We start from the raw sequence: 23,611 nt of genomic DNA, 5'->3' as shown, positions 1-23,611 counted from the left end.
TACCTCACTTTTCAGAAATGTGGCAAGACCAAGAGTTTCATATCATTTTCTTCTCAAAGAAGTCAATGTGATAAGATGTACTTAATGTGACATAATTCTCAAAGTTTTGAAATGTATTTTTTCAATTCAGGGAGATGATCTTTAAGAACATCTACAGATATATTTCAAGTTTATGTATCCCTGATACAGGCAAAAACAAAAACTACAACTAAAACAGTTGTACTTGAAGAAGCAGATTAGAAAGACGGTTTTACCAAAACTTCACTAAAGAATTCATTTAAATAGCAACTTCTTTTAGTGTAATTAACATCAGATAGAATGGGGATCCCTGGGTGGCACAGCGGTTTGGTGCCTGCCTTTGGCCCAGGGTGCGATCCTGGAGACCCGGGATCGAATCCCACATCGGGCTCCCGGTGCATGGAGCCTGCTTCTCCCTCTGCCTGTGTCTCTGCGCCTCTCTCTCTCTGTGACTATCATAAATAAATAAAAATTAAAAAAAAATAAAAAAAAAACATCAGATAGAATGGTGACAAAGACATGGCTTCCTGAAAAAGACAGGATGAGGTTATTATGAGCTGATTTATGGGATTTGCAGGAAGACCATGGGAATCCGTCCATGGGGACCATCAAACTGGATGGTCAACCTGGCAATAAATGATCTTTCGGTGTATTGACTATTAGTCAGGAGAAATTGAGGAGATACTTACAGTTTAAATAGCCCCAAAGGAGTTTAAAAAACTGCTGTCCAACTGATGTGCTGGCTGTTGCTGCCTTACCTCTGGGTGGGAGGACTTTCTAGTTAATCTGGCCAGTAACCTCAGGTTCACCACACTGTAATGATTAGTACTGAATTTTTTTTTCCTGAGTGGGCAGGATATTCCAACTTCTATCAGGCAATAGTCACAGAGATATACACTTACACTGAGCCTTAAAAAGAGGGAAATGCATGGTGGCTATGGACAGACACTGGAAGAGCCATTAGAGCTTTGGCTGGTTTGACTAGAGAATGACATGTTGGGGTACTTAACACCTTTCAAGAAAGAATGGCAATACCCAAGCCATTCTGTAGTTTATCTCAAATCCTAGTGCTCAGTGTGATGGCATTAGGAAATGGGGCCTTTGAGAAGTAATTACCTCATGAAGAAAGTGCCTTCATGAATGGGATTCATGCTGTCTTGCCCCTTCTGCCATATGAGTTTATGTGGAGAAAATGGTTGAACCAGAAAAGACAAAATCAAGAGATTGAAAAATCAAGCCACAGACTGGGAAAAAGTATTTGCGAAAGACACATGTTATTAAGAACTGCTACCCAAAATATACAAAGAATTCTTAAAACTCAACAATAAGAAGATAAATAACCTGACTAAAAAGTGAGCCAAACATAACAGACCCCTCATCAAGGAAGACAGACAGATGGCAAATAGCATATGAAAATATGCTCCACATCATATGTCATCAGGGAAATGCAAATTAAAAGAACAATGAGATAGCACTACACACCTATTAGACGTTCAAAACCCAGAACATTGACAACACCAAATGCTGTTGAGGATGTGGAGCAACAGAAATTCTCATTCGTTGCTGGTGGGGATGCAAAATGGTATAACCATTCTGGAAGAGTTTGATGCTTTCTTACAAAACTGAATATACTCTTATCATATGATCCAACAATAATGCTTCCTGGTATTTACCTAAGGAGCTGAAAATTTGTATCCACATAAAAACCTGCATGTAGATGTTTATAGCAGCTTTATTCGTGATTGCCAAAATGTAGAAGCAACAACGATATCCTTCAGTAGATGAATGGATAAATAAATTATCATACATACTGACAATGGAATATTATTCAGTGCTAAACAAATGAGCTAGTAAGCCGTAAGACACATGGAAGTATCTTTAAATGGATATTCCTACATGAAAGGAGCCACTTGAAGAGGCTACATGACATGCCATGACATATGGTACATGTGTATGACATTCTGGAAAAGACAAAAGTATGGAGACAGTGAAAAGATCAGTGCTAGCCAAAGGTTGGATATCAAAGAGGGATGAATAGGCAGAGAACAAAGGATTTTTAGGGTGGAAAAAGCACTCTGTATATTATCAGGATATTTATTTACATGTCATTATACATTTTGCCCAAATCCATAGAATATGCAACAGTGAAAGTGAGCCCTAAGGTAAGCTACGGATTCAGGGTGATCATGATTTGGCATTGTAGATTCAGTTGCAGCAAATGTCTTACCTAGTGAATGATGTTGATCACAGGGGAGACTGTGCATGTGTGGAGCAGGAGATACAAGGAAGTCACTGTACTTTCCTCTCAATTTTGCTATGAATTCTGAAACTGCTTTAAAAAAAGAAAGCCTTGTGAAATGAAATCTTTCCATAATTTTGCCCTATTAATCTTTAACATTTTGCAACAAATTTCATATAACCCTACATGAGGGTAAATGTAAGGTAAGAAACACTGTGTCATGTTAATTCTAATGTACTAACAGAGTAAAAGTCAATATGTGCTTTTCATGTCAGAACTGTCCTTGTGCTGACAAGTTTAACACTGCTTTTTTCATCTTATTTGCTCAGCTACGGTTGCTTTTTCCAAGTGAATACCAACACAGAATTTGAGCAAAGCCAGGAGGCATGAACTTCTCAATTTAAGAAATAAAATTAACTCTTCTGTATACTAAGCACTACTTACTTAATTCACTAGGATAGTTTTATGAATTAAACAAAACATAGGTAAAAATGCATCCAAATGTGCAGCATGATGTCAGTTTCTTGGTTATACTTACAATTTCAAGGCTGGTAAATAAAAACTATTCACACCAGAAGAAAAGTTGAGGACATATTCTTGAGTTTCAATCTATCCAGATTTTAACATGAATCAGGCCCTTAGGGATATCAGCTTGTTGTTGAAAATTACTAATCATGTATCCATTTGCCCTCATGTTCAATAAGGAGAAAAGCATTATAAACCTGATGAAAAATATGTATGATCAAATGTCCTTTTTATTAAATATTCTATCAAGTGTGGTAAAACTGTCAGTAGTAATGGATGGTAAATATACCAACTCACCACAGGCTATATATAGGAGGAGGCCCTGAATTTGGCACCATGGCAGGATGGTTCTTCTCGTGGACAAAGGGAAAGATAGAATCTCTGCTTCAATTTCAGAAAAAACTATAGTAGAAAGATATAATTTCTAGCGTACCTATGGCAGTTGCCCCAAGCAATCCAACATTTTGCAACTAATGTCACGTACCCAACACAAGGGTAAATGTGGAGTAAGAAGCAGTGGGGTTACAGTAGAGGATACCAGAATATGGTGTGCCTCAGTGAAGGTAGCCAGATTTGGCAAATAGAAGCATGTGACATAGAATTTCAGATTAATTTTTGGTATATGTATGTCCAAATATTTCAAGGATAGCCCACCCAGTGTTTGGGTCATAGTTCCACCATATGTAATTCTGAAATTTAAAGTTAACCAGATTTCCTTTATTTTATCTGACCACCCTAAACTCAATGAACTCAGAGTATTAATGTAGCAGAGCCGAGAAGAAAGATAATTCTTTGACGAAAGTTTGGAACATTGGATCAAATGATCACAGGACAACTGAAGCAAAACCATGTATAAAATTAATTATACATTGACACCTATGAGCACAGAATATAATCAAGTTTTAGGAGAGCACATTGCAGTTAAACTTCTGAAGTTTATATTCTATGTTCCACCACTGGATTATTTTTCAATTTCTACAATGTTCTTATGTGACTATCGAGCTTTGTGTATAGACAGCAAAATGACTTGTTAGCATAATTTTATTCTATAAAAGATCTAAGATAACCCATTTGAAGCCAGAAATATACCAAGAGGTCCACTTCTGTCTGGCCCAGGCGAGGGTCTTGAGTTCTGAAGCTACATTAGAGGAGTGATCTTGTGCCATTACATCAATTCTGAAGCAGTCTAAGATTTCATTCAGTTTTATCAGAACTTTACATGATCCTGGGGCTGGGTGTCTAGCAGAGTTTTCAGGATTTGTTATAGATGAGCCTGCTAAGCAGTTCTCATAAACAAGAGAATTGAGGAAAAGATGAAATACTACAAAATAAAGATATGGGTTATAAAATGGATCACCCTTAGTGTTCTTTCTGAAGTGTAAATACAATATTGTGATTCCTTTTTCTTTAAACTTTCAAGTTTCTAAAGTGTGTGTGTGTGTGTGTATTAATGGAATTTTTGAAGGTAGATGTTCCAAGTAGGAATAAGAGTTACATCTGAAACTTACATTCCTGCAACATCAAAGGATCCCACTCAGACAGCCAAAGCAGCCAGAACTAAGAAAGAAAAGAAAAGCATGTTAATTTTGATTTCCTAAAGCCTGAAGAACCTAACAGAAGAACTTAAAACATGGTGTTTTATAGCTAAGACAATGAGCATAGCTTTTACTTCTTAATCTTTAAGATGTATGAGTTTTTAAAATGTTTTCTAACCAGTGTTCATCTACATATAAATTTGGAGAAAACATACCAATATATGTTTTTTCTATATACAGGTTTTCTTCAGTGTTTTAATAAGGGTAGCATTATTGTTAAAGAATGTGGAAATTAATTGCCATAGATAGAACTGAGGTTGGAAAAAAGTTCAAACAGATATAATTATTTTGTCACAAAGGCATTTCTTAGTTTTTCACCATTGATTGTTAGTGCAACATCTTCTGAGAGGCCCTAACCTATTTTTTAAGGGTTTTTTTTTTAAGATTTTATTTATTTATTTAAGAGAAAGCAAGAGAGAGAGAGAGAGCACAAGTGGGGGTTGGGGGCACAGAGGGAGAGGCAGGCTCCCCACTGAGCAGGGAGCCCAATGCAGGACTCCATCCCAGGATCCTGGGACCACAACTTGAGCCCAAGGCAGATGCTTAACCAACAGATCCACCCAGGCACCCTAGCCTGAACTATTAAGAGCACTTTTTGAATTGGAAACAAATGTAGTAAGACTTTGATTAAAGAAAAATGAATAGATATTTCACCAAAGAATATATACAAATGGCCAACAGGTATATGAAAAAGTTCTCAACTTCACTAATCATCTGGAAAATACAAATCAAACCAAAGTGAGATATCATCCACACCTGTTAAAATGGCTATTATCAGAAAGACAAAAGATAACATATGTCGGGGTGCCTAGGTGGCTCAGTTAGTTAGGCCTCCAACTCTTGATTTTGGCTCAGGTCATGATCTCAGGGTCATGAGATCAAGCCCCAAGTTGGGCTCTGTGCTCAGAACAGTTAGCTTGTCCCTCTCCCCTAGCCCCCACTTGCACTCTTTCTCTATCTCAAATAAATAAAATCTTAAAAAAAAAAAGATAACAAGTGTCGGTGAGAATATGGAGAAGGAATTCTTGTGCACTGTTGGTGGAAATGTAAATTGGTGCAGCTACTATGGAAAACAGTGTTGCAGTTTCTCAAAAAATTACACATAGAACTACTATATCTTCCTGCAATCCCACTTCTGAGTATATATCCAAAGGGAATGAAACAAAGGAAATGAAATCAAGATCTTTTTTTAAAATTTAAATTCAAGTTGTTATCATATAGCATAGTACTTGTTTCAGGACTAGAATTTAGTGATTCATCACTTACATACAATACTGGGTGCTCATCCCAACAAGTACCCTCTTTAATACCCGTCACCCATTTAGCCCATTCCCCGCATCCACCTCTCCTCCAGCAACCCTCAGTTTATTCTAACTATAAAGTCTCTTATAATTTATCTGCAATCAAGATCTTGACAAGCTGTGTTCTATTCATTGCAGTATTATTCACTATAGCCAAAATATGGAAACAACCTAAAAGCCCATCAATAGATGTCTGGATAAGGAATATATATTTATAAATTTAATAAATTTTCATTATATATAGTGGAATATTATTCAACCTTAGAAAAAAAGAAGGAAATCCTACCATTGGTAATAACATGGATGAAACTGGAAGACAGGATGCCAATTGACAAGCCAGGCACAGAAAGATAAATGATGCATAATCACCCTTGTATGTAGATCTAAAGCATTGAATTGAATTCATAAAAGCAGAGAGTTGAATGGTAGTGGCCTGGAGCAGGGGGTGGGGGAAATGAGGAGATGTTGGTTAAAGGGTACAACATTTTTAGTTATGCAAAATAAATGAATTCTGGAGATGGAAACTCTACCATGGCAACAAGTTAACAATACTGTATCATATACTTGAAACTTGGTTAGATCTGAAGTGTTCTCACCATGGAAGGAAGAAATGGAGGGAAGGAGGGAGGGAGGAAGGAAGGAAGGGAGAAAGGAAGGGAGGAAAGGAGGGTGAAAATAGTAGTGTGAAATGATGGATATGTTAATTAGGTTGGCTAGTGGTGAAAACTTTAGAATGCATACATAGTTCATTCAAAACATTATATTATACAAGTTAAATAGATACAATTTTTATTTGTCAATTACACCTCACTAAAGCTGGGGAAAAGTAAATGTACTGAGTTTTGAAGTGCAATTTGAATTTAAATAAATTCAATAACACTAAATGTTGGGATGACAGCACTTCCTCAGAAATACATTACTAAGCGTGAAACTATATTTTCTTAACTTGATATATATATATATCTGATATATATATAAAATCTGTTGTCATCTTATCTATTCTAGTTAGACTGTGGAACCAAAGAAGACAGGACATTTCTTGCACTCCTATGTTCACAGTGAGATGTTTATGAGTTATTTTTAATCTTTGGATAATTATTCATTTGACTTTTGAAGTAACAGCTTAGGTAAATTTTTAGTTAACATACAACTTTCATTTTACTGGCAAACAATTATGAATTCTAATCAGGAGTCTCCCTTTAAAATAAATTGTGTCTACAAGATAACTTGAATGCATATTGTATGAGGTAGAAAATACTTAGCAGCATATTTATGGAAAAATACATGTGGCATACATCCAATTAGTTATTCTTTTATTGAAAAGATGTTCTTTATGTCTTAAAAGCAACTAGCTTATGAAAGATGAATATTCTTTGCTAAGAAGTATGATTGTTTTAATCTTAAGTAAATAAAGGTGTCACTTCCTATCTGGTGGGGGAATCAGAATATAGAAATTAAAAGATTTTTGTCCCCTTGCATAAGAAATAGGACAGCTATAAGTTTTCTCTGAAATCACACCTTTCATTCAGAGCATCAATTTCAGAGATATTTGAGCTTTCTGCAAATGAAAATTTGCAGCCGGGCTGGAAAGTGGGTGCTTTTTGATTAACAACAACTCCTGCTGAATTTCCGTCTGTTTCATTTTTTAAGTAGAGTGGTATTGTCTTTTTCCCCCTTTTTCATCCCATTCTGACCCATTTATTACTAGAGTATTTCTGAGAAATTCAATCCCCCCCCACCATCTTTTTTATCATCTTATAATAATGTTGGTTAGTGGGATTAAATAAAAACTGCCTCTTTTTTATTTTTTCTTATTCCCCCAGTAAAAGTTTCTACTTTAGTAGATTACATGGCAAATGACAACTCATGCCATTGGGAAGGATTTAACTACATCAGGGTAGTATTTTGCAATAAACTTTATAGGAAAAATTGCATTCAGAAGCATAATACAGTAACCTCCTGACTGCTTTTTTTAACCCGTTTTTTCAAGAATTTTTTTTTTTTAATTTGAGAAAGTTATTTAGGTGCTATATGCTACATTTCAGTGAAATCAGCTATCAGTTTTCTGTTTAGCTAGGTATTTGCATACCCAGTCTCACTCCCTGGAGGATATGGCACCTAAAACTAGGGCATAAGAGAGTAGAATTAACTTTTACTCATGATGGTAATGTTGGCTCAGATGCCTGGCCTGAGGCTATACCTAGAAATGCAGTTTTATACAAATATCCATCAAACTCAGAATTAATCGGGGCTTTTCAGCCCCTACACATTGTCACACAATAGAGAGTATCTATGAACGATGAATGGATAATTTAACAAATATGACAAAATATTAATATCTTTATGTTTTGAATGGAAAATTCAGGGTGTCATATTATTAATGCATTCACTGGGTGAACTTCTGTTGAATTCCAACTTTGTATAAGGCACTGCTCTGGGTGCTCAGACAAATCACTGTCACTGGCAGCAAGGAGTTTATATTATCTTAAGTAACATACCTTGCTTCAAAAACTGGTTATCTGGGAACTGTGGCCCCTGACTCACTTTTCCCCCCATAATAACTTCCAATTTATCCATTTTAGTGTGGGTTAGCAAAACTGCTAATAAATGAGATTAAGTGATTTTACTGTGAGTGGCCTAGAATTGCCAATTTTTCTTCTACTTTCTACTCTAGGCCTTGCTAATTGGGCATTACTAATGTAAAGATCAGAGGATGTATCTGACTCGATTAGAATGAAATTAGAAGTTTGGAGTAGGAACAGCCATTCTTCCCTACTATGGGCCCACTAGCTAATTTTATAAAGAGGGAAAAAGGAAAGAGTGAATTAGCCATTAGGTGGAGATATGAGGGTGTATGCTTTGCAGTCCCAGTAGGAGCCCATCATTAATGCCATAAAGCATCATAATTTATGTCAACTTTCTCAGATCCCCAGATTATACCTATAATGTGTACTTACCACAATTAAAATTGTCACCATTATTTTTCCAATAAAACTGAGTTAAAACCTGGAAAGAGTAGCTATTTAAAATAGAAAATGTATTAGTAATGTGATTTCAACAAAAATTGGAAACAATGGTTATGTTTATTTACATAGCTATTTAGGTTATGTTTTAATAGTTGGTAATTATGCCATAATTATACTTCCATCATTTTATTCATGATAATGTCACCTTAATTCTGAACCTCATAAATCCTTATAAATGTATACCTTAATGAAATATGAAATACATTTCTTATCTTGTAAATGGTTAAGAAAAGAAGACATGGATGTATAAAACATATAAAAATCTTTAAAGGTCAAAAACAGGAAGACATATATTTTAGTATAATAATTTACCTATATTCCTCAGCTACCTAGCTCTAAATTTATTTCCACGCTGAGACACAAATCTTAGGAATAAATATGTTAAGCTCTGGCTTGGGTGACTTTTGGCACATTGTTCGGTTATAAGTTAGATGGGTCTATGGATGGAATATGCCATGGGGAGCCACTGGATCACCAATAAATTTGGTTAAAAGTTTGGGGCATATGGATAAAGCTATTTTTTTTTTCAAAAAAGTAAAAGTACACTTTAGTTTTAAGAAGGAGGATTTTGTCTAAGTCCCTCATGTATCTTAATTTTTTTTTCATTTATTCTAATCAATATAGAACACAAAATGCTCATTCTACAATTTGTCAACTTTATTCTTAAGATTCATGGATTTGGAAAAGCATGGAAAATGACAGAGTTCAACAATATTTATTGATGTTTGGCTCTATGTAGCCTTGAGAGTCTACTTCTGCCAAGGACATACAAAAATAGGGAAATGGTAAGAAATCTTCATTGTTCTTATTCTTATCAAAACATTGAGTTAGAGCAACCAAATAGCTTAGAATTCAAGGGAAGACAGATGACCACCAAGAGACATAGGATCCACGAACTGGATTATGCAAAGGTCAATGCTTGGAAGTTATGGTCAGCACACGAGTGGGATAGAATACACCTAAATTTTCGATAAATTCTGATAGACTGAGCATGGACTAGAGAGGCATCATCAGAAACATGGAAACCCCAAGCCCCAGAGGAATCCCACCTGCTGTTAGACTCCATGGAGGCTCAGGGAAACCACTGTGGGCAGGGCGGCCAAATGGAAAGGGCCTCTGTATTAGTGCAGGAATCGGCCACTGTGGTAAAGGCATGTGACTACTTTCCCTGCCTATTCTTTTCCCTCTTAAGTAAAGGCCTTAAGATGCTAAGAAAGGAAGAGCAAATCCCAGGGCTCCAAGATTAGCAGCAGGAGGGAATAAAGCCCCACTAACTTTCTTCTATTAAGAAAAAAGAGAAAGCCTCTTGACCAGAGATCACAAGTAAAATGGTCTGGCTGGAGGAAGAACACTTTTCACATGAGGAAAGCAGGGAAGGATCATGAAATCACACCTCCTAACTGCAGGAGGGTCAGAAAGATGCTAGTACCCAGAATTCTAGAGCAATTCAGTAGGGGGAGAGCTGCCCTGAACAAGATCCCTCAGAGGTAGCAGGAGGAGAGGAGAGGCCAGGGTGCTGAGGAAGCCTGGAGTTGAAATGCTGTAGCTTCCTGACCTGAAGCTGGATCCTACAAAAGAGACTCCCCCAGAAGTCCTCACATGGAAGATGGGTAGGAACACAGAGGAGAGAAACCCTTTCGTAGTGCAGACATGTGGAAAATGCTACCAGTTGTGGGGAGACCAGCAACACTAGACAAACTGTCAGGGCCACAGCCTACTGGCCTAAGCACAGCCCAGTGGCAGCCCCCCGTTTGGGGAACCTGAAGATGACAATGCGCTAAGCACAACCACAAAACCACTACCAATGCTAACAGCCTTGAAGATGAAGAAGCATGCTCATTTCTGGGCATTTCCATTTCCCTCAGTCACTGATGTTCTTTATGTGACATTCAATATTCAGTCAACATTTATGAGACAAAATCCTGCAAAAAGCAAGGGAAAAAAACTAATTGTTAAAACAAAACCATGAACTGACCCAGCTATAGAAGTGACCTAGATGTTAAAATTTTCAGACTGGGCAGTAGGAGTATTGTAAGTATGTAAAATAATCTAATGGAACAGATGGACAATATACAGAACAGATGAAGAATTTCAGTAGAGAAGTAGAAATTACATGAAAATGTGGAACAAAATACCAGGGATAAAGAATTTCCTTGACAGTTTCATCAGCGGACTTGACCCAGCTGAGTAAGTTACCCTGATCAGTAAACTTACAATGAAATCAAGAAAAATACCCAAAACCAGACCCAAAGAGGGGAAAAAAAAAAAAAAAACTAAACTAAAAAAAAAAAAAACAAAACAAGGACCAGAAAAACCAAGAGTGTTGCCACAATATCGAAAAGTCTGATGTATGTGCACATGTAAGTCCCAGAAGGAGAAGAGCAAGAAAATGTGCAGGAAACATATTGAAAAGATAGTGGCACTGAAATGTCAAATATAGAGAAAAATGTCAAGCCATAAATCCAAAGTAGCTCAGAGACCTGCTCAAGCAGGATAACCCCATACAAATAAATAAATAAAAACTAAGAACCAAAATTTAAAAAATGATAAAAAAAAAATCTTTTGGTTCTGTTTCTCAGGAGAATCCCAATGATACAACATTTCAATTAGACACAATTCAAGTCTCAAAGCATATTTGCTGGAATGATCACAAAGTATCAAATACACACTATGGGCCTGGGGCATGTATGCATTTGATTTGTGAATCCATATATAAGAAATGGTTTTAATCTCAGTTTGTGAGATGCAGAACATTGTGGTGGATAGCACGGGCTCTATAGACGGATTTATGCATTTAAATCACAGCTCCAACATGTCACTTGTGTGACCCTGAGCAAGTTCCCTGATTTATCTGTACCTCCTTCTCTTCTGTAAAATGGGATAACATGAGAACTCATTGCATACGGTTGTTAAATTAAATTAGTTAAAATATTAAGTCCTTTGAATGATGCCTGTCACATGGAAAATGCTAAAACTTGTTAACTAGATATTATGATAATTTATTATGATATTTGTTTAGTAAGGACCGTTGAATTACCTTTTTCTCCATTTGAATACATTTACGTAACACGGCATACATCTGGGAGTGATTATATAACATTTGATCAACTCTGTCCAATAAGTGAAAAATAAAGAGTGATGCTCCAGTTTATAGTAGCTTCTAATCCGGGAAAAGAATACACATCCAGAAGATAAACCCTCTGTAAGAGTATTTGTACCTTCCTGCAGATGGTTTACTCGTCCATGATACCAATCAGGCACAAAGTAATCAACGTGGCTCTAATGCTCCCTTCTGACTTTTAAGTTTTGTTTTGTTGGTTTTTTGCTCACTTCGGAAGTAATTACTTTCAATAATTACTCTGATTTTATTTCATCTCAACAGTCTTTCAGGGCTGTTTTAAAATTGGGTCCAGTTCCAGTTTTACAGTGCCCTATAATGCACTAAGAAATATACTTCTTCCTAAGAAATTACTGTGTTCTTTAAAGGTGCACATTTATAATTATAAATATATGATGTGAAAAGATTCTTCTGAGAATAATTCTACAGTGACCATAAAGTAAGGAGTGATGGATTAGAAAAAGTCCTTGGAACTTTCAAAACCTGACCTTTACACCTGGCCCTCATATACACCGACCTGTCCTTAGAGGAGTACATTCGTTTTATTCTCACATCCTGATATATATGACACCCATACTAATATTTGTAAGTTAATATTTTCAAAAATCTTGTAATGAGCTAAAGCCCATAAGGGCATTCAATAACTTATAAACCACGATTTAAAGGTAATATCTTCTTTTGAATCACACTCTATAACAAACACTTATTTTTAATGTGGTTTAGGCTTATGTGACAACAGAAAGTGCCAGATTGCAAAGCCCTGTTTAAGCAAAGTACTGAGTGTTAGTTTTACAGCTTCACAGAATTTCAAGTTTGGACATTATTTCATTAAAGCAGAAGGGCCAGTTCTGAAGTCCTTACTTTGTCTTCATAAAGAAAACTGATGGGTTTAGCCCCAATTGTAATATGAAAAGTCCTAAATTCATTTATTTTTACCAGTAAGTGGTACTTTCATTTAGGGAAGTTTCAGAAGTAGTTTACATTCATTTGTCAGTCTTGTTGCTGGATACATTCTCTGATTTAGATGCCCCTGCCACCATTTGTTCTCTGGTGGATAATAGATAGGGAGAGAGATTGATTACAAAGTTGTAATTCAATCCATACATCGTGATGATGTTTATGATATTATCAGTACCTTGAGATTAAATTACAGCTTGCCATCCATCTTCCCTCTCTTTGCCCATTCGCCTTCCTAATATGTAAGAAAAAAAACTCAAAGTTTTATAAGCACATACCAAAATGAAAAGAAAGAAATATATTCAAAAGTTTCTGAAATGATGTAGTGTTGTTATGGGTAATTAAACCACTTTTTCTTTAAGGAAACAAACTGATAAATTAGTGGAAACATACACATAAAAACACTAGAGCAGTCATTAGAGTGATTTACTCTCATTAAATTTTTAAGCTCTATTGGAACAGTACTAAGACATATACCAGTAATAACTTTTAACAACTCAGTGTAGCATTCTCTGCACAGGAGAAAAATGGGTGGCAATGAATACTTTGGAGCTTCTGCAACTGTGTCCCTCCATGTTGAGCATCTAGAACCATGGAGGCACCATAAATCTCTCCTTGGTCCCTCAGGGCTCTTTTGCAGATGATGAAGCCCAGGCCAAGAACAGTCCAAGAACTTGGAAATTGGACAAGATTATCTTAAATCTTCTAGTCATTCTGTTACGGTGTACAGAGACCAACCTGGCTGATGTCCGTAGTCTTTGGTAGAAGAGCATTCCTCAAAATGTAATGTGCATAAGAATTATCAGAGGTCCTTGTTCAACATCAACCCCCAGCTCCAGAGATGGTCTTGGGACTCTGTATATTTAACAAGTATATTAGCAAGTAATTCCATCATGCCGGGGTCTGAGAAACCTGCCTCTGGAAGTGGAGTGCTTAATCTAAGTATCACACTCAAGGACTCAAGGGTTGAATCAGTTTTGAAACCTCTCCCCATTAGTAACTGAAAAAGTATGACAGAGGGTAATGAAAATGTACCTGTCTTCTGAATCTAAGTATTGTTTTTGAAGTGCTCAAAAGTGTTTCTAAAGATGAAAAATGGTTTCTCTTTTGCTGAATCAAATACATCTAAATAGCTGACTTATTTTCCCACACTCTTTGGAATGTGTCTCTGTGTTCACTTTTGACATTACAACTACTTGAAATAGCTGTCTTCATTTGCATTTCTTTTTATCATTTTAAATTTAAAAAATGGAATCATCTTTTTATCTCTGCATTTACATTATATCCTTATTATTTACTGCTAATACAATCTGGTTGCATTTAAAAATCCAAAATCCTTGTCATTGGAAGTTCTCTATCAGGGTAGTTTATCAGACTGATTTCTAAGTTAAATCTCTCAAAAGTCTATATATTCAATGCTGACTATGTTCACATCTCTGTTTATGTTCTATAGGTGAGCCCAAAATGATATATAAAAATATGTACTTGGCCTTGCCTCAATTATCCAGAAATGAGAGAAAAACAGAGTAAGCTCTCGAAAGTTCTCAAGAGCAAGTTCAAGAACAAGAGACAGAACAGTGTAACTTAATAGTGAGCCATGGTGGCAGATGAGACAGGATTGACAAGTGGAAATCCCAATCTTTGTGCTGGGGGAAACTAGGAAGATGGGGGTGGGGGGTTGACTCAAAAAAGCAGCAAATGTAGAGGAATTGTCTTAGTGTGGAATGCTGAATGTGTGGAGAAGGGAAGTTAAGCTCTGTTACACTTCCAGTGTGAGTAGTAACATTGAAGTTATGGTCCTCAAAATACAGGTTAAGATGTGTCCATCAGAATATTGTTAGTAGTTGAAACGATGAAAATGAGCACCATTTCCCTTATTTAGAAGTAAAAGAGGGCGAGACAACAGAACCAAGGGTATGTTCCCACACAGAAGGAAAAGTTATTCAAATCTCCATGCCCCAAAAGAAATAAATTTCAAAAACAGGAGAATCTATGACCAAGTAATAGACTTAAAACATAACAAAAGAGATCCATACCTAATTCATCAGCGCACCCATCCCTCAAACAAAATGTCTTACTCCTCTAAGAGAGGAGTCACAAAATTTTTTCATTAAGCAAAATATGAACTGCAAACTAGAATAACATTAAAGAAATGCATGGGAGTTCTCTTTCCTAATAGGTTTACGAAATAGTCGTTACCCATACAGCTAAATAACATCTTTTTTAAAAAAATGATTTACTTATTTAATTTCTACTGGAAAATCTTGGCCTCAGGAAATGAGTGCAAACAATGTTAGATATGGTCAGGTTTCCTAGGAAGAGGAGTACAGTGGCAGCCATGGTGTGGAGGCATTGGCCTCAAGACTTCTCTAGTTATTGCTGAGAACATTCATTCCATGTTTTAGACTCTTATATTTCTGAATTATTAAAGCAACATTTGTTTTACAAATGGTGAGCTCCAGAAAAACCTATATTGTACAGATAAACAAGACGCATGCTTGTACATGACCAAGTTGTCCAAGGACCTTCCTGTTCAGAACATGAGGTGGAATTCCCTGAATTGATTGACAACTTATTGGGCATCTAAGCCCGGATTTTGTGTCTCATCAACAATACCTTACTAAGTGATGTAAGATGTAACCAACACACTGTTATTTTTACATTTTGCTCTTTAGTTGACTGTGGCTTCCATCTGAGTGGATATGTAATCTGTCTAAAGAGACTAGAAAGAAGATTAACCAACCTCTTCACCACATACTAAGGTCCTTCTCCCTCCCATCTTTGGATGGTAAGATTTTTTTTTTTTTTTTTAATCACGACCTACCTCATCTTGAATGAATCAGAGCCACATTTGTTAAGGAGCTAATCTTTCAACATAAAGCAAGATAGCTCTGCATTTTAAGGACAGATGGTAATGCCAGAAGACATGTGGGCACTCCAGCTCACCTTTTATTCTTGGCCAGATAACTTTATCTGTGCCTCAGTCACATCCTTGGTAAACTCTGGATAATGACAGTATCTGCTTGTACTATTGCCATGAAGATTAATTTAGTTAATACACATAAAGTGTTTACTCCATAGTAATTGCTATTAGGTTTTAGCTACTATTATTTTTAGCCTCTACCCCTCAAATGTGATTCTGTATAGTGGTGCCCTAAAGAACAAGCTCACCTCTTTCATGTGACCTCCCTTCATATTTGGAGACTGCTCTCATGTACCCCCCTTGGACTTTTGTTCTGCAAGCATGGTGCCCACAGTCTTCTAACTAATTCTCAAATGCCATGGTCCTGAGACCTGTAATCCCAGTTAGTCTCTTACTGCTCATGTCTATACTCTGTAAATTAACTTTGTGATGTGAAAATCACAGAGCTGCATAAGATCATTAGCTTACTACTTCTTCTTAAAATATTCCTGCAGAACTATGTATTTCACAAATTGAGGTTGAAATAATCTAGAGAGTTAGAGGAAATGGAAACAGGTGGGGAGGGCAGAGAGAACTGGGTCCAGACTCAGCCTCTAAATTCAGGGACTAGGGGATCCCTGGGTGGCGCAGCGGTTTAGCGCCTGCCTTTGGCCCAGGGCACGATCCTGGAGACCCGGGATCAAATCCCACGTGAGGCTCCCGGTGCATGGAACCTGCTTCTCCCTCTGCCTATGTCTCTGCCTCTCTCTCTCTCTCTCTGTGACTATCATAAATAAATAAAAATTTTAAAAAATAAATAAATAAAATCAGGGACTAGTTGACCAGGTGTATGACCTTGGGGAATTTGCTCATGGAGAAAATGAGAGGATGATAAACACCACTGTTCCTTCAAACGTGTAAATAGGGAAAATACCATCCTTCCGTCACAATTGTTGAAAAGCTTCAAGGCATATTTGTCTTGTTTAAAATAAATTCCTCATTCCCAGTCAGTCTCTACAGAACATTTGCTTTTCTCAATAATATTGATCATGATATGATTTTATTGAATTCACTTATTCACTGCTTTAGATTACTTCTCCACCCCAATCAAGATCGTTTTTCCCCAGAAGGACAAGGACTCCATTTATCTTTGTCACCATTAGCTTTTCAATACCTGATACATACTAGGTGCCCAATAAATAATTGTTGACCAAATGAATGTTTGGCACATGATAGTCATACAATTAATGGTTCTTCGTTTCAGGATGAACTTATGGAAGCATGAAAAGTATCTATTAAACAATGTCTCAGAGGAATTAATCAAAAGTTTTACAGAAAGTTGTGCAGCCTCTGAAAGGTTGGTGTAAGACAGATATGCTGAAGTACTTGATAGTTAAGGTCTTGCAGAAGGTGATTTAGAATGCTAATTATCCCACAAACCCTGTTCTTTATTTCTCTCTCTGAGCGAGTGAGTCCTGATATTGAGCTGAACACAGGACTTCAAAATAAACCCTTTATCTTCCAGTTCCCTTTGCAACTATACATATAGGGCCACATAAAGCAGTTCTGGATATAATAAGAAAAATGACGTGTTGGGGTGCCTGGGTGGCTCAGTCATTTGAGTGTCCGACTGATGATCTCAGGGGCCTGGGATGGAGCCCAATGATGGGCTCCATGCCTAGCAGGGAGCCTACTTGAATATTTTTTTCCCTCCCTGTATCCCTCCCCTCGCTTGCCCCATCTCACTCTCTATCTGTGTCTAAAATCAATCAATCAATCAATCTTTAGAAAAGTGATATGTAGGAATTCTTGGAAGTGTGACCTTGTCAGTACCCTTTGTTCTCCATGAAAACCAGAATGGAGGTATGTGATGAGCCATCCTGAGTCACGTGGATAAGGGCAACATGCTAGGAGGAAACCGCCTGGAGAGAAAGAGCCTATATTGTTGACTCCTGACAACTTTGTAGATCTGAGCTGCCACATCAGCTTGAGAAATAGCCATCTTTCTTTCTCTCCAAGGTAATTATTTGTGGTCTCCATCATAGTCAGACAAATTTATATCCTGAATATAAATGCACACCATCAGTGCTTTAAATATAGATCTTTGCCCTTCTACTCATCATATGAGCTCTTAAAAAACAGGGTTAGTGATAAATTGTCAACCTTATATGGCTACATTCTCTTTTTATTACATATATACTGATTACCTTCTGTGAAGACAAGTATTAGAGGATTTTTTTTCTTAAGGATGGAGATATAGTGGGTTGAACAGTGTTCCCCAAAATTCTTAGTCACTCAGGACCTCAGAATGTAACATTATTTGGAAATAGGACTTTGCAAATGTAATTAGTTGAAGATCTCAAGACGAAATCATCCTAGATTTAAGGCAGGTACCAATGGCCAATGTCCTTATTAGAAAAGGAGGAGCTTACCCATACAGTCACACAAGAAAGGCCATGGGAAAACAGAGGCAAAGATTGGAAGGATGCTGCTGCCATGAGCCAAGGAGCCACCAGAAGCTGGAAGAAACAAGAGGATATTCTCCTCTAGATCCTTCAGAGGAAGTGTGGCTATGCCACCACCTTGATTGTAGACTTCTGGCTTCCAGGACTATGAAAGAATACATATATGTTGTTTTAAGCCACTAGTGTTGGGGGGGAATTTGTTAAGCTATAACCGGGAACTAATACAGATGTTAAATTAGATTTTCTCTTCAGCTCTAACTTTTGGGCTGTCAGTGGGCCCCAGCAAAAAAAAAAAAAAAAAAAAAAAAAAGAATGGCACACTCAAAGGGTTTAACTGAAGGAAGTTAGGATTAGGAGAATTGAGGGCCCATGATGCACTAGCAACAGAGAAACGATGTCACCCCTAGGACTGAAGACATAGGGAGAATGTGCATTTCTGGAGAAACTGTCAGGGAGATAATGTAGCAGTCAGCCTCTGGAGGCATAGAGCAGGATAGTAAGGGGCACAGAATGGATCTGGGCATGAGCTGCAATAGACAATAATAAGCAGAGTTTCCATGAGTTGATTTGGCAGGATATACAGCCATTCCAAAGGATAAACTAGATAGCGAAGGCTCAAGGGAGAATACATTTAGTAAAACTTAGGTTTACCATGAAGCTTGGCAAAGAAGAGGCACCACGAATCTACTTACACAGATGATCTAACTCTAGTTGTAACACTATGCCAATTATAATTACGTGAAGTCAGAATATATGTCATCTCAAATTTTGTAGGTACTGAACAGTAGGTTATCAGGCACACGGCATATGAATGTGACTGCCAGGTAAATAGATTTATGATACATGTGAGGAAGACTTGATAGTCCCAGTGTGTACACTAGGTAAAAGTGTTTGAATGCATGGCTGAATGAATAGAGATTTCTCAGAGTTGCGCTACAAACTCCAGGTATTAGGAAGATACCAAGCCCAGCGTGCCCCTGGCCAATCTGATCTGCTGGAACAATGCTCTGTATTTTCGTATAAGAACGGTTTTCAAAGCACAGAGAGACATTATACATGCACAATTTTCAGAGACTCAGACTTTGAATTTTTCAACAAAATGTAATGAAATGGGCAAGAGCCCTGCTAAAGGTGAAATCCCTTATCATGCAATGCCTTTCACCTGAGAAATAATTTAGCTCTATTTTCAAGCAACCTCTCCTTCCAGATGATCAGTGAAGCGATATGTGCTCTGTAGGTTTAAACGGGGAGAATATTAATAGAATGTATCATATGTCGAATTTGAGTGGGAAATAACAGTGAAGAGAAATTGAGGTGGAAAAGGATTAGAAACCTGGTAAAATATTGGAAGGAGGAAAGAGGGCAACACACTCACTCATTTCACCAGATTGATAAAAAACAAACGGAGTCATCAGATGGATTCAGACGAGCCTCTTTCGGCCCTGGCGCCATAGAGAACGGGGAAATGATGGCAACATTTAAAAGTAGCAGCTTCTCCTTCCTCTCCCCGGGGGCGTTCATATCGGAGCCCAGGACAATTAGAGCAGAACGTTTAGCAAAAACCCCTAGAGTTGAATACTTTACTGAGAAGCTCTGTGGTTTGTGAAAGAATTCTGAATTTGAGGAGGTCTCTCACCATTTCCTATGATCAGGTCATTCACCGAGTTAAATATGTTTTGGGCACCCCCTTGGACGCTAAGCACTGTGAGAAGTGGAGGGTGAAACGGAACGCACAGCTCCTTCCTTCCCTTAAGGATCTCTAGCGTGTGAATGGAAAGGGTAAGCGGAACGTTTATTAGATGTGGTTTACATGTGATAATCACATCTTCGGGGTGATATACAAACACAGGGGCCTAGCTCAGCTTTAGGGAACCCGGACATATTTCCAAAAAGAGGTGACACTAGAGGTGGATGCATCGATTTGTGGAGGTTGAGCAAACTGAGGAGGGAAGGAGGCTGCATCCGGTGAGGAAATCAGCACGAACGAAGAAAAGAGCAGGGAGGGGCTGGTGCTTACAGGCAGCTCCAATAGGTGTGCTGAGCAGGAGTGAGGGCGTAGCTTGTGGAGGGGCGTGGCCACGGCAGGGGGCGTGGCCATGGGGAATGGGCTGCCCATACTCCAGAGCAGTTTAGTAAGGGGCAGGGGCGTGACAAGGGGTGTGGCCGCAGGTGAGGGCGTGGCCCGGCAGGGGCGTGTCCGTGACGAGGGGCAGGGCTGTCCGTGAAGGCGTGGCTTGGCAAGGGGCCGTGGCCGTGGTAAATAGCCTGACCATAGTCCAGAGCAGTTTGGTAAGGGTGTGACTGCAGGTGAGGGCGTGGCTTGGTGAGGGGCGTGGCTATGGTAAATAGGTCTGACCTTAATCCAGAGCATCATAAGAGGCGTGGCCGCAGGTGAGGGCGTGGCGTGGTGAGGGGCGTGGCTGTAGTGAGTGGGTGAGGCTACCAAGTGACAAAGGTGTTTCTAGAGGATGAAAGAACAGGAGGCTAACAGTAGTTGGCATATGGAATAGGTAATGGAATCTCTGAGCTAGGAAGAGTCTTAACTGAGGTGAGGCTGGAGACTTTGTAGGTGACGAATCTCTCCAGCCTCAGTGTAACACAGGAATTGAAACAAGGACCAGTGAGGAAGGAAAGAAACTGGGAAACTAGTGAATAATCAAGAAAAGGGATCCAATGGCATGGACTAGAACAGGAGCAGTAGGGAAGGGGGAGAAGAAGACAGATCATGACAGATGCAACGTCAAAGAGCAGAGTCGCTCGGCTGCCTCGGGAGCCCGCTCCCAGAGCCACGTGTGCCCTTTTGTCATCCCTCAGGAGTTCCACTTCTGGAATCTTAGCTCCATTAAATTGCATAAATTTATACATAAATTATGAATCCTCAAAATCTCTCTCATTACATCTTTTGTTTGACTTTATCGAGATTACCTACACTTTTGCCTTGTCCTCAAACCCCGCTCTTTGGAGCTCCTTTTAGTGTGCCTCCAAGGCAGGTATAGTGCATCTCTCTCCAGGGCCCTCCTGACCATCTGTCAGCACATTGCATCAGCCCAATAGACTCACCTGCCTTCTCTCTTAAAAAATGGAAGGGGATGCATAGTGTTGGAGAAAGTAATCCTTTTTCTTTTTTTAAGATTTTTATTTATTTATTCATGAGACATACAGAGAGAAAGGCAGAGACACAGGCAGAGGGAGAAGCAGGCTCCATGCAGGAAGCCCAACGTGGGACGTATTTCCCTGATGGCCAGCGATGTGGAGCATTTTCTCATGTGCTTGTTGGCCATGTCTATGTCTTCCTCTGTGAGATTTCTGTTCATGTCTTTTGCCCAATTCATGACTGGATTGTTTCTTTGCTGTTGAGCACTGGGTGTTATGCTAAATGTTGGCAAATTGAACTCCAATAATAGAAAAAAAAAAAATGTCTCCTGACTTCCAGTGTCTGAGTAAACACCTACCTCCAATCCCCATCCCCCAGAGTTAGCTCAGGAACTCCATCAATACAAGGCTGCACTCATCTTGGTGATGAGTATTCACCCGAGGCAGAAGGCCAGGAACCAAGCTCAGATGGGTGTCCCTTCCTCTTGCCTCTTCTATTGGCTTGCTTAGTAAGTCCTGTTGAAGACTGTAAATCAAAGGAATTGGTGTTTTAGTTTTTCATTAGATTGCTGTGAATGTAGGTTGCAAGATCAACTTCTAGGAGAAAAGGAGCAGGCCTTAGTGTCATTGGGAAGTTCATTTAAATTCAAAAGGTCATTCTTTAGCTATAAAACAAGAGGATGGAAGTAAAATGATCTCTGAGATTCCCTTCAGTTTAGATATGTTATAATTAACCATCCTTGAGTGCAATCATTTCAAAAACATATATTTTCAGGTGTATTTTTTTTTTCAAAAAGACAGGTCTTCAAGGTTTAACACCACAGATGCCTCATTATCCAAATACCTCCACACTTAAAATTCAATCCCACTTTCTGTCATAAAGAAATTATGTTTTGATTAAATTTTCTGAACCAGAAATATATGTTAAAAAATACAGAGGAGGATAAGAAATATAAACCTAAAACTCCCAAGCTACAATAAGCCCAAACAAAAAGTACTTAGCAAACATGAATAGAACAAAACAAAAATAAACTGGCTGAATTAAGACAAATGTATGGGAATTATTACATTTGTGTAAAATAAAATGCAATTATGAAAAATATTCTGAAAGTTTTTTTTTAACTTAAGTAGAATGAAACCCATACATTCTTGCGCAATGACTGAACTGTATTGAGTGGTGAGTCATATGTACAAGGACATAAAGGTTAATCAAAAAGCCTGAAGTTATATTCTACACAATGATTTCCTGGAATGCAATTATTTGCTCATTATGTAATCTCCTTTCCAGCAATGATATTCAAATGCGCATACTTTATTTTAAACAAGAGCTGCGTTTTCCAAGGCAGAACACAATTGGCATTGCAAGCTAGATGTGTGTATATATAATTAAAATCACCTCATGAATTTCAAGCTCTCCAATACAGTTATTTGTATTTTTTTTCCTAACCATCTCTCACATATATTTATTCCCAATGTTCAGGTTGGCTGTAAAACTTGAGAGCTTGGAAATGCAGTATCCTGTGGCTGCTGAATCACGGACCATTCCTCTGTGAAACCCTAACACAGATACTTACCCCTCAGAATTATTTTGAAGACTGAATGGTATAGCATGTGCAAAGTTCATACCACTGGCCTGGAATAGAAAGGTAATTATAGAAGATGTAGCTGTGAGGATGGGGAGGTGGAGGTAGGGTTGTGGCACCCTGGAACCAGATGGTGACACCCATGGCAATAAAGAAAGGAGGGCAGCAGGAGGAGTCGATGAGGAGCAGGGGGAGGATGGCCAGGAGGGGAGGACAGGAGGAAAAGGGGAAAGAAAGAGTTGTGTCTCACCTACCTCTAGGTTAGCTAGTTAGTCAGCTGTTACCTAGAACCATAAGTGTGGAATTCAGGACCAGGTGAAAATAACCAAGTTTGTAAGTGAAGGAAAAACACTGATATAAGTAGAAATGAAAAGTGTGACTTGTCAACAAAAAGGAAAAAATACTTCATCCAGCGAAATTGTCCTGAGACTAATCAATCAGTTAATCTTTGAATCACAAGATAAAACATACACAAGGTTTTATTTCAGATTCTTTATAAAGCTAAGCCATAGGTACTTGTTATTAAGACGCATGACTGGTAAAAGGAAGAAATAATATACGCCTGCCTTTTGTGTCTTAAAAATAGTTGCAGCCAGAGCAAAGCCCTGGGATGACAGGAAGAAAATGAAGTTACATTTTTCACACCTTCTGATTAACTTTCAATGCCTCCCAAGCCCCAACAACTGGAAACGAAGAATTTCGTGTTGAGCTAAATATTTAGAAATAAAAAATCTAATAATTGTTAGAGGACACAAATCAGAGCTGTATTCCTTCTGCAGCCTAATGCAG

At 38.2% G+C, this 23,611-nt stretch overlaps 1 long non-coding RNA gene across 1 annotated transcript in view; it reads left to right on the top strand.

Moving 5' to 3' along the window:
• The window catches only part of LOC144323151 (uncharacterized), a 36,634-nt gene extending 13,101 nt beyond the window's left edge, over positions 1 to 23,533 (top strand). Inside the window, exons 3-7 of the long non-coding RNA XR_013388656.1 lie at positions 15,455 to 15,567; positions 16,946 to 17,038; positions 19,799 to 19,925; positions 22,720 to 22,885; positions 23,409 to 23,533. This is a non-coding gene — a long non-coding RNA (uncharacterized LOC144323151). The remainder of the gene's footprint in view (positions 1 to 15,454; positions 15,568 to 16,945; positions 17,039 to 19,798; positions 19,926 to 22,719; positions 22,886 to 23,408) is intronic.
• The last annotated feature ends 78 nt before the right edge of the window (positions 23,534 to 23,611 follow it).

This window comes from Canis aureus, chromosome 1 (genome assembly GCF_053574225.1).
Source record: "Canis aureus isolate CA01 chromosome 1, VMU_Caureus_v.1.0, whole genome shotgun sequence".
NCBI classification, from domain to species: domain Eukaryota; kingdom Metazoa; phylum Chordata; class Mammalia; order Carnivora; family Canidae; genus Canis; species Canis aureus.
The sequence above is the reverse complement of the archived record's forward strand: the minus strand, read 5'-3'. Positions and strand labels throughout refer to the sequence as shown.